The following is a 12,082-nucleotide window of genomic DNA, read 5'->3' as shown; positions in this document are numbered from 1 at the left end:
AAGTTCCCAAGTTTATCATGAAGTTTATCTTCTCTATACTTCTGGTTGGTCTCAAAGACAATGTTTTCTGTCATTCATTCTTTGGGGTTGTTTTTTTTCTGGTTTGTGGATGTCGGCAAAGAGTAAGAGTTTCAAGTTGTATACTGTATCATGCTTCTGCTCGGGTGTGGGAGGAGGGAGGGGTGCTTTGGGGTTGTAACGTTTTCCAGCGTTCATTCTGTGGGTTTTTTTCTGTTCTGTGGATGTCTGTGAAGAGTCAGAATCTCAGGTTGTATACTGTATACATTCTCTGATATTAAATTGGATCATTTGACCATTTGATTTGTTAATTCATAATTTAGAACATTTGAGGATATAGATTTTGTAATAATGCTGTTTATCTCAATTGAGATTTTAATTGATTTACTTTATCAATAAATCATTTTTCAATTCATTATGCCTGACCCTCAAGAACATAGTTTGAAAGTCTGTCATTCGAAGCCATTTTAATGGTTTGGTGTGACTGAGGAAGACAAGAAAATTGCAAATCAGCTTTCTTGCTCTCTTTGTTCAATAAGAATTATAGAGCTTATTTTCCTTCTTTTCCTGTTGATTTGTATGTAAGATTGTATTGTATGACTTACTCAATGATTATAGTGATGCCATCTTCTGACACATCCACTTTTGTTGGGTAGATTAGTGATAGACATATTTTTGTGTATGGTAGGTTACATCTAACCAATTTTAGTTTTTTGAGGAAGCTGAGCACCGGTGCCCCACAAGGCTGTGTACTCAGCCCCCTGCTGTACTCACTGTACACCCATGATTGTGTAGCCAAGTTTCCATCAAACTCAATATATAAGTTTGCTGATGACACAACAATTGTAGGCCGTATCTCGGGTAATGATGAGTTTGAGTACATAGAGGAAATTAAGAACCTGGTGGCATGGCGTGAAGACAATAACCTATCCCTCAACGTCAGCAAGATGAAGGAATTGGTTGTTGACTTCAGAAGGAGTAGCAGACCGCACGACCCAATTTACATTGGTGGTGCGCAAGTGGAACAGGTCAAAAGCTTTAAGTTCCTCGGGGTCAATATCACAAATGACCTGACTAAGTCCAACCAAGCAGGGTTCACTGCCAAGAAGGCCCACCAGCGCCTTTACTTCCTGAGAAAACTAAAGAAATTTGGCCTGTCCCCTAAAACCCTCACTAATTTTTATGGATGCACCATAGAAAGCATTCTTCTAGGGTGCATCACAACCTGGTATGGAAGTTGTCCTGTCCAAAACCGAAAGAAGCTGCAAAAGATCGTGAACACGGCGCAGCACATCACACAAACCAATCTTCCGTCCTTGGACTCACTTTACACCGCACGCTGTCGGAGCAGTGCTGCCAGGACAATCAAGGACACGACCCACCCAGCCAACACACTTTTCGTCCCTCTTTCCTCCGGGAGAAGGCTCAGGAGCTTGAAGACTCGTACGGCCAGATTTGGGAACAGCTTCTTTCCAACTGTCATAAGACTGCTGAACGGATCCTGCCCCGGATCTGGGCCGTACCCTCCAAATATCCAGACCTGCCTCTCGGTTTTTTTGCACTACCTTACTTCCCATTTTTCTATTTTCTATTCATGATTTATAATTTAAATTTTTTTTACTGATTTTTACTATTTTTAATATTTAATATTTGTAATCCAGGGAGCGGGAAGCGCAGAATCAAATATCGCTGTGATAATTGTACATTCTAGTATCAAGTCTTTGGTGACAATAAAGTATAAAGTAAAGTAAAGTAAAGCTACCAGAAAAATTGATTAGGACTTTTTTTCCCTGGAGCAGAGGAAAATGAGGGACATTTGGTGAAGATATACAAAATTACGAGCGTATAGATAATGTTAATAAAAGTAGGCTTTATCCACTGAGGCTGGGTGTAGCTAGAAATAGAGGTCTTAGGTTAAGGGTAAAAGGTGAAATATTTATGGAGAACCTGAGGGGAAATTCTTCACCCAGTGGGTGATGTGAGTGTGAGTGAACTCTCAGAGGACGTGGTGGCTCCAAGTTCAATTTCACCATTTAGGAGAAGTTTGGATAAGTACGGTACATGCATGGAAGGGGCGTGAAGGGCTACAGTCCAGATGTGGGTTACTGGGACTAGGCAGAATAACAGTTTGGCATGAACTAAAGTCTAGAGTCTAGTCCATGGGTAGAACTAGAAATAGAGGTTATGGGTTAAGGGTAAAAGGTGAAACATTTAGGTTAGATTATGAGGACACGCAGTCCTCTTTTATTGTCATTTAGTAATGCATGCATTAAGAAATGATACAATATTCCTCCGGTGTGATATCACAGAAACACAGGACAGACCAAGACTGAAAAACTAACAAAAACCACATAATTATAACATATAGTTACACCAGTGCAACAATACCATAACTTGATGAAGAACAGGCCGTGGGCACAGTAAAAAAAGTTCAAAGTCTCTCGAAAGTCCCACATCTCACGCAGACGGGAGAAGGAAGAAAACTCTCCCTGCCATGCCGGACCACAGTCCGGCTCTGAGTCATCCGAAAACTTCGAGCTCCGACCAGCCCTCCGACACTGAGTACAGAGCACCATCTCTGCTGAACACTTCGACCTCAGCCTCGGTCACCAGCAGCAGGCAAAGCCGGGGATTTTGGGGACTTCCCTCTGGAGATTCTCGATCGCACAGTAGCAGCAGCAGCGAACCGGGCATTTCAGAAATTTCTCCAGCTGCTCCTCTGTGCTTCTCACGTCTGTCTCCATCAAGTCAGAATTGTGCATGGATCCTACTTAGAAATACGATATCATTTCACCGGAGAGCTGCACGTGCTGCATCGCGCCGCCATCTTCTCCTCCCACTTCGGAGGAGAAACATTTATGGAGAATCTGAGGGAAAATTCTACACTCAGAGGGTGACGTGAGTAGGGAACGAGCTACCAACTTCAGTGGAAGTCCCTGTTTCTGTGCTATAGTGTTCTATAACTCTATGATTCTATGAGTTTCTGACAGTGAGTGAATATGATTCCCTAGAGCTCTGACGTAAACTCAGTGGACTGAATGATCTTCAGAAGAAAATAAGGAAGAACTAGAAAACGAAAGGGATTATTACCATGACCGAGGATGGAGATGGTAAAATGTTATCCCTGGGTTGAGATAACTGAATGGAAGGAGAGAATGAGCACCTCATCAGTTTCAGATGTGCTCCAGTAATGTGTCGCTGATGGCCAGAGTTTGGAGCTTGCTTAATGAAGTGATATGAGGAGTCTACTGAGGCTTGGTGATGCCCTAAACTGGCCAATAAGAGCATTGTTGCAATTTGACTGAAGGAGACATTAAACGACATTAAGCGTCTATGGCCTTCAGACTTACTATCACAGACCTTTGGAGTGGAATGGTAGTGTAGTGGTTAGAACAACGCTTTACAATACAGGCATCCCGGATTCAATTCCCGAGGCTGCCTGTATGGAGTTTGCATGTTCACCCCATAGTCCAAAGACGTATCGGTTGGTAGGTTAATTTGTCATTGTAAATTGTCCCGTGATTAGGCTAGGATGAAATCGGTGATTGCTGGGCGGCATAGCTAGAAGGGCCGGAAGGGCCTATTCTGTGCGGTATCTCAATAAACAAATAAATTCTTCTCAGTATTACCTATACTTGCACAGTTTGTCTTCTTTTGCACATTGGTGCCTGTCAATCGTGGTCTGTTCTTGTATAGTTATCTGTAAATTTTATTGCATTTCTTTAATTTCCTGCAAATTCTTACAAGAAAATGAATCTCAAGGTAGTATATAGAAACTCAGATACATAGAAAACCTACAGCACAATACAGGCCCTTTGACCCACAATGCTGTGCCGAATATGTCCTGACCTTAAAAATTACCAAGGGTTACCCATATCCCTCTAACATACTGTATTATAGATATTTTGATAATAAATTTACTTCCAACATTGAACATTGATGATCCGGAAAAAGATAGCAAATAGGAGCTTGCATGTAGCAAATCAAAGGAAGGACTAGAGAACAATTCATCCAAAGGTAAAAGCAGAAAAGAAACTGCAATGAAGATTAAAAGAAGCAACAATCTATATGTTTAGCCTTTGCTTTCATGCAGGTAGGAGAAGGACCTCCAAGTGATCAGATTTCCTGAAGTATGGTCTAGACATGGAATAATGGGCATTTCTAATAGTAGTATAGCTAAAAGACTCTTTGGATTTGGCCCAAGTGCAGAGAGAGAGAGAGACACTGAAGCAGGTCGACAATTCACAGAATGCAATGTGAAGTTGCAGAATTTTATGGGAAAGGAAAACATTAAATGCTAGGCCAACAGGGCCATTCACTAAAAAATTGCGACTTTGCTCAAGTCTCAACAAGACTACAACAAAAAGAAGCAGGTTAAATACCGCCATAATGAAGCACCAGAAAGAGTTTATAATGAAATATCTTTTTCCTCTCTGAATCAGAAGTCCAGTCCATCCTGTGTATAGGGTCTGACTGATGTTTCCGGCATGTCAGGAGTGAGCCACGTCTCTGTGAAACACAGAATGCAACAATTTCTCATTTCCCTCCAATAGAGCAATCTATCTCTTAAGTCCTCAATCTTGTTTTACAGTGACTGTATATTTACCAACCAGATGCTGGGTAGAGGAAGTTTCATAGCCCAGTGTTTCAGCCTGGCCTGGAGTCCTCCTCTCCTCCCTCTCTTTCTGCTATGGCAAGGTAGAGTACCATCATCCATTTAAAGCATACCTGAAAGCTAAGTCTGCTGAGTCCTTCAGAAGATTGTGAGATCACTAGTTTGTTAAGACAGGTCAAACGTATGTTACTTAAAGGAAAATTACAGGCTGCAGATTGCAGTGAGAGTAGTTTAGAAGAAGTATATTTAGAAGTTTTGTTATCTGCCCATAACATGTCATTGTGGTTCACCAGCACCATCTTGCCATCACAAGGAAAAGATACTGATATCTTTCCTGGAGATAGGTGACAGAACTGCACAGAATACTCCAAATTAGGAGTCTACCAACATCTTATACAACTTCAACATAACAATCCAACTACTGTACTCAATATCTTAATACTTTGATTTATGAAGGCAATGATGTCAGTGATAATAAAATTGAGTTCTGATTCTGATTCTGACATAAGGGGCTGTGACATTTTTTAAATCATGAGGGTCACAAGCAGGTAGATAGAGTCTTTTTCCCAAAGTGGAGGAATCAAAAACGAGTCGGAGATATGTTAGGCTTGTTTTTCACAAAGAGGTTTCATGCAACCAGCTCCAAAGGAAGTGTTGGAGGCAGATGTATTTGCATTTAATAGGTGTGTTCTGTCCTTCAGACAATTCATTATGTTTTTCTATGTGATTAAGCACATTCAGCCTTTATTTTAATGAGCAGTTTCTGATCCGTATTAGGTAACTTCCTGTGCAGCCAGTAAGTAACAAGTAGAAAAGCACGTTGGCTGGCAGGAGGCCAGAGGTTTGTGTTAAGAGTGAAAGAAGTTTTCATCTAATGCCATCCTGTTGTTTCCCGAGCAGAAGCAATGCTGGAAATTGTTGTTATATTGTTTTGAAGTTAATCTCATGGTATCAATGGATGGATAGTTTGTCCATCGTCATCAATGAAGACCTTGACACCATTAGTCACTTTGAGACTGGATGCGGTGTGTTCGAAGACAACTGGTCAGACCAATTCGGGCACGGAATGTCCTGGCACGTGTTGGGCAGACATGTGTAGGCACTGCAGTTGTTGCGCTGGTGGCTCTGGACTTGCGCAGCTCGTGCTTACGTTGTGCTTCAGCTGTGCGCCTTGCTTCATAAGCTTGACAGCCCTTGTGGATGAGGCCGCGCCAGGTAGGGCAGTTTTGTGCCAGCGTTTCCCAAGAGGTCTTGTCTATGTCAAATGACTTCAGGGAGGCCATTAGTGTGTCTTTGTAGTGTTTCTTCTGTCCTCCATGCCAGCATCTTTCAGCAGAGAGTTCCCCAAAAAGGAGCTGCTTGGGTATGTGCTCGTCCGACATGCAGATGACATGACCTGCCCACCGGGTCTGTGCTCTCATCAACAGTGTGTGGACTGACGGCAGACTTGCTCTAGAGAGAATTTCAGGGTGTGGTACTTTATCTTGCCATCTGATGCCTAATATTCTGCGAAGACAAGTCATGTGGAAATGGTTGAGCTGTCTTGCATGTCTTCGATACACAGTCCACGTTTCACAGGCATACAGGAGGGTAGTGAGTACCACAGCTCTGTAGACCTTCAGTTTTGTTGCAGGACTGATTCCTCAGCATTCCCATACAGTGGAGCGCAGTCTACTGAAAGCAGAACTTGCTTTTGCTATTCTGCAGTTAACTTCTGTATCAATAGTCACTGCTCGGGTGATGGTGCTGCCAAGGTAAGTAAACTGGGCCACTGCCTGTAGTTTCTGTCCTTTGATTGTGATTTTGGGTTCTGTGTACGGTGCATGAGGAGCAGGCTGGTGCATGACTTGTCTTTTTGATGTTGATGATGAGTCCAAAGTTGTCACAAGCCGTGGAGAATTTGTCCATATTGACTTGCATCTCTGGCTCTGAGCCAGCTTACAGGGCGCAGTCATCGGCAAAGAGGGAGTCTCTCAGAACAGTCTCCTTCATTTTGGTAATAGCTTGAAGTCTCCTCAGGTTGAAGAGCTTCCCATCCACTCTGTACTTGAGGCTGATTCCAGCATCACTGTCCTGGAAGGCATCATTCAGCATGGCAGTAAACATCGTGCTGAACAGTGTGGGTGCGAGCACACAGCCCTGTTTGACGCCATTGGTGACTGGGAACGCCTCAGAGGATTCTCTGCCGTCCAGCACTGTGGCCATCATGCCATCATGGGACTGGCATACCATCTGAATGAATCTGGCGGGGCAGCCGAACTTTGACATGATCCTCCACAGGCCTTGTCAGCAGACAGTGTCGAAGGCTTTCGTGAGGGCAACAAAAGTTGTGTAGAGTTCGCAATTCTGCTCCTGACACTTCTTCTGAATTTGGCGCGCGGCAAAAATCATGTCAATAGTCCCACAACCGTTGCGAAAGCCACACTGTGACTCTGGCAGCAGGCGCAGCTCCAGATGAGTGACCAAACGACTTAGCAGGACTCTTGCAAGGGTTTTTCCTGTGATGGAGGGCAGCGAGATTCCTCAGTAGTTGTCGCATACTTGTCAATTGCCCTTCCTCTTGTAGAGGTGTACGATGGATGCATCTTTAAGTTCCTGAGGAATGGATCCTTGCTTCCAAAAAGACTGGAACAACTTGGTTAGCTGATCTTGCTCAGTGACTTCAATGCAAGAGTGGAGCACGGCAGGGAGTCATTGGGAGACATGGAGTGGTAAATGTAACAGTAATGGCCTACTCGTACTGAAGTCCTGTGCAGCACACGACCTGCTCATCACCAACACAACTTTCCGCCTGCCTACCCGTAACAACACCTCCTGGATGCACCCCCACTCTAAGCATTAGCATCTTATTGACTATGTCATTGTCAGGAGAAAAGACAGGCAGGATGTCAGAGTGACCAAGCTCATGGTATCAATAAGATTTTGCTGAAATAGGGTGTTATTTTAAAGTTTATTAGACGCTAACCTAGATGCTAATGATTTACACATACCATTTACCTGTAGTATTTATTGTCAGAACTTTATATTTACCTGTAGGAAACTTGCCTAAGTTCTTACTTACCCGTGTATATTTACTTGTGTGAATGGAATAGCATGGTAGTTGTACTGCATCTTCTTGTTTTTCAGTTTCACTTCTAAATCACTATGTGATGCCACTGAGTCTGTAATAAAACCAAGGAACTAGGAGGCTATACCCCGACTCTCATGTCATTTTTGAATGGAGTTTGTCTGACAGTCTAGTTGATGTTACAACACTTCACCCAGGGCAGTATAGGGTATTTAGACAGAAACTGTGATAGCAGAGGTGTTAGAATCCGAATCAGGATAGGGTTTTTTTTTCTTTTTCAATATTTTTATTGATTACTTGCATAGACGAATACAAAATACATTATGATATTATGGAAACAGAAACAAGATTGAATTGTCCCATAACTATGTATAGTAAATTAACCATAATATTGTAAAGGTATATTTTATTCTAATCTAAAGCAAAATCAAAACCCCATAACAAAACAGAAAAAAAAAGAGAGAGAAAAAAACAGCTGTTTGGTTAAAAGAAAAGAAAAAAATCTCTGACATATAGTTGTAAATTCAAACATATAATAGCCATCACCATTGCTGACCAAATCGAAAATTGTGAAAGTAGTTCCAAAAAGGTCCCCATAATGTGAGAAAATCTTGTCTAGGTATAGGAATAGAACACCTAATCTTCTCCAGATTTAAACATGACATAATATCAATCCACCAATGGGCATGAGTAGGCGGAGCAGCATCTTTCCATTTAAGCAACAAAACTCTTCTGGCTAAAAGAGAAATAAAAGCCAAAATATGCAAATCATTTGGCTTAAGAGTAAAATCATTTTCTCCAACAATGCCAAACAAGACAGTCAGAGGGTTGGGTTTAAAGTTTACTTTAAAAAGCTCTGAGAAAGTTTGAAATACCTCTTTCAGAAATTTATCAAGCCGCGGACAGGACCAAAACATATGAATCAGAGAGGCCCCTTCGACATTATACCTATTACAGTATGGAAAAAAATCTGAGTAAAAATGAGAGAGCTTATTTTTAGTCATGTAGGCTCTATGAACCACTTTAAATTGTAAAAGAGAGTGACGCGCACATAACGAAGAAGTGTGAACAAGTTTAAAAATTTCATTCCAAGTATCCTCATCAATTGAAATCTGTGAGTCTGTATGTCTGTAGGTCATGTTCCCAGAGGTTTTTAATTTCGTCTAACGGAATGTTTCTCAGTGCCAACAACATACTATAAATATTAGAAATAGATCCATTATGAAAAGGTTTCAAAGTAAAAATTGTATCAATTAAATTCTTATCCGGATATTTAGGAAATGTATAAAGTTGAGAACGCAAGAAGTCCCTAATTTGTGAATATCTAAAAAAGTGAGCTTTACGAAGAGTATATTTAATAGATAGTTGATCGAACTCCACAAACAGATCCTGAAAACATTTAATACCTAGTCTATTCCACTCTTTAAAAACTACATCAGTCAAAGAAGGTTTAAAAAAATAATTAGAAAAAATGGGACTAGAGAGTGAAAAACCAAATAACCCAAAGAATTTTCTAAATTGTAACCAAATCCTCAAAGAATGTTTAACTACGAAATTATCAGTTAAATTACTTAAGGATAGAGGAATTGAACAACCAAGAAAAGAAATAATAGAAAAGTTATGAACAGAATTAACTTCTGAAGAAACCCAAACCGGACAGTCTTCACGATTAATGTAGTAGATCCAAAACGTAAGCCAGCATATGTTGACTGCCCAGTAGTAAAACCTAAAATTGGATAGGGTTAATATCACTAAATTATGCCATGAAATTTATTGTTTTGTAGCATCAGTTCAGTGCAAAATTTAAAAAATCACTCTAAGTTGCAATAAAAGATAAAATTAATAAGTAGTGCCAAAGAGGAACTGTGAGGTAATGCTCATATGGACATTCAGTAATCTAATGGAGAAGGGGAAGAAGCTGTTCCTAAAAATTGAGTGTGTGTCTTCGTGCTCTGGTAATTTCCTCCCTGATGGTAGTAATGAGAAGAGGGCATTGAAGGATGGGAAAGTTCCTTACTGATGGATGTTGCCTTGTTGAGGCACTGCCTTTTGAAGATGTCCTCGATGGTGGGGGAGGGTTGTGCCCATGATGGAAGTGGCCGAGACCACAGCCTCTTTTGATCCTCTGTATTGGAGCCTCCATACCATGCTAGAGTCTTTGCTGGCATGTCGAATCTCCTCAAACTCCTAATAGAATATAGGTGCTGGCATGTCTTCTTCATAATTGCAAAAATATGTTGGACCCAGGACAGATCCTCCAGGATGTTGATGTGCAGGATCTTGAAGCAGGGTAGTACAGAACAGGGAGCAGAACGAAATTGGAGTAGAGGGTTAACGTGCAGGTTGAATCAGTGGTAAGGAAGGCAAAAGCAATGTTAGCATTCATTTCCAGAGGACTAGAATATAAGAGCAAGGATGTGATGCTGAAGCTTTATAAGGCCTTGGTCAGACCACACTTGGACTATTGTGAACTGTTTTGGCCCCTTATTAAGATAAGATGTGCTGGTGTTAGAGAGGGCCCAGAGGAGAAAGGCGTTGAGGGGGATAATAGATCACCCACGATAGAATATCAGAGCACTTGATGGGCTGAATCACCTAAATCTGATCCTAATAATTTTGGTCTAATTGGTATTTAATTTTACTGCCCACTACCTAAAAAGATAGCTCGATAATATAAAATGTCTTTTCACAGTTATACTGTGAAATTATCTTCTATAGGTGACAGAATCCATTGGACTCCTGTTAATCAACACACCACAGTAACCAGCCTCCCCTCTATAGACTCTGTCTGGACTTCTCACTGCCTCAGTAAATCAGCCAGCATAATAAATTACCTCACCCACCTCGACATTCTTTCGCTCTTCTCCCATCAGGCAGAAGAGAGAAAAGCCAAAAAGCATGTACTACTAGGCTCAAGGACAAATTTTATACCACTGTTATCAGACTCTTGAACAGACCTTTTGTACAATGACCTCACAATCTAGTCGTTATGATCTTGCACTTTATCATTTACCTGCTCTGCACTTCTTTAGTAACTTTTACACTTTATTCAAAGTTCAAAGTTGAAAGTACATTTATTATCAAACTATGTATACAGCATACAACCTTGAGATTCATCCCCCTATAAACAGCCACAAATTAAAGAAACCCGAAAGAACCAATTAGTAAAAAAAAACTGTCAAACACCTGCATTATTATTGTTTTACATTATTCTAGCTCAATGCACTGTGCAATGATTTTTTTAGATTATATTATGAGGATACACAGTCCTCGTTTATTGTCATTTAGTAATGCATGCATTAAGAAATGATACAATGTTCCTCCAGTAGATATCACAGACACACAAGACAGACCAAGACTAAAAAACTGACAAAAACCACAATATTATAACATATAGTTACAACAGTGCAAAACAATACCGTAATTTGATAAAGAACAGATCATGGGCACGGTAAAAAAAGTCTCAAAGTCTCAAAGATCCCATCATCTCACACAGACGGTCGAAGTAGGAAGAAAATTCTCCCTGCCATGAACCTCCAGCGCTGCAAACTTGCCGATGCAGCATCCTGGAAGCACCCGACCGCAGCCGACTCTTGAGTCCGTCCGAAAACTTCGAGCCTCCGACCAGCCCTCTGACACCGAGCACCGAGCACCATCTCTGCCGAGTGCTTCAGCCCCGGCCACGGCCACCAGCAACAGGCAAGGCCGAGGATTCTGGGCCTTCCCCTCCGGAGATTCTCGATCGCACAGTAACAGCGGCAGCGAAGCGGGCATTTCAGAAGTTTCTCCAGATGTTCCTCCATGCTTCTCACGCCTGTCTCCATCAAATCAGGATTGTGCACGGCATTCTACTTGACAGATACCAATATCATTCACCGGAGAGGCCACATGTGCTGCATCGCACTGCCATCTTCTCCTCCCCCATAAAGATTTGATCTTTATGAATAGTACTTCAGGCAAGCTTTGCACTCTATCTTGGTACATGTGACAGTAATAAACCAATACCAATGGAATTTTTTTTCTGAAGGCACTTTTGTATCACAAACCATCATAACCTCTGAAGTTCCAAGAAGTCACATCACTGTGACAAAGTGATCATTACTGCTTCCAAATCTGAATGACTGAATTTCTTGCTTCTTAAAAATTACAGTGATTGTTCTCCCTAACGATGTAACTGATAACTGGTGGTTGTCTCTCGGGGTCCGAAGAAGACTAAACATTGTGCAGTCTTCTGTGGATACGCATGTGGCTTCGGAGGCCAAAGGCCAAAGGCCGAAGCACACACGCGGTTGCAGGTTGGACATGGAATGGCGGTTGTTGGAACAGGTGCATACACAGCTTTGTGTTGTCAGTCTCGTGCTGCTGCAAGGCGCTGATTTCGG

This window comes from Mobula hypostoma, chromosome 3 (genome assembly GCF_963921235.1).
Source record: "Mobula hypostoma chromosome 3, sMobHyp1.1, whole genome shotgun sequence".
Lineage (NCBI taxonomy): Eukaryota > Metazoa > Chordata > Chondrichthyes > Myliobatiformes > Myliobatidae > Mobula > Mobula hypostoma.
The sequence above is the reverse complement of the archived record's forward strand: the minus strand, read 5'-3'. Positions refer to the sequence as shown.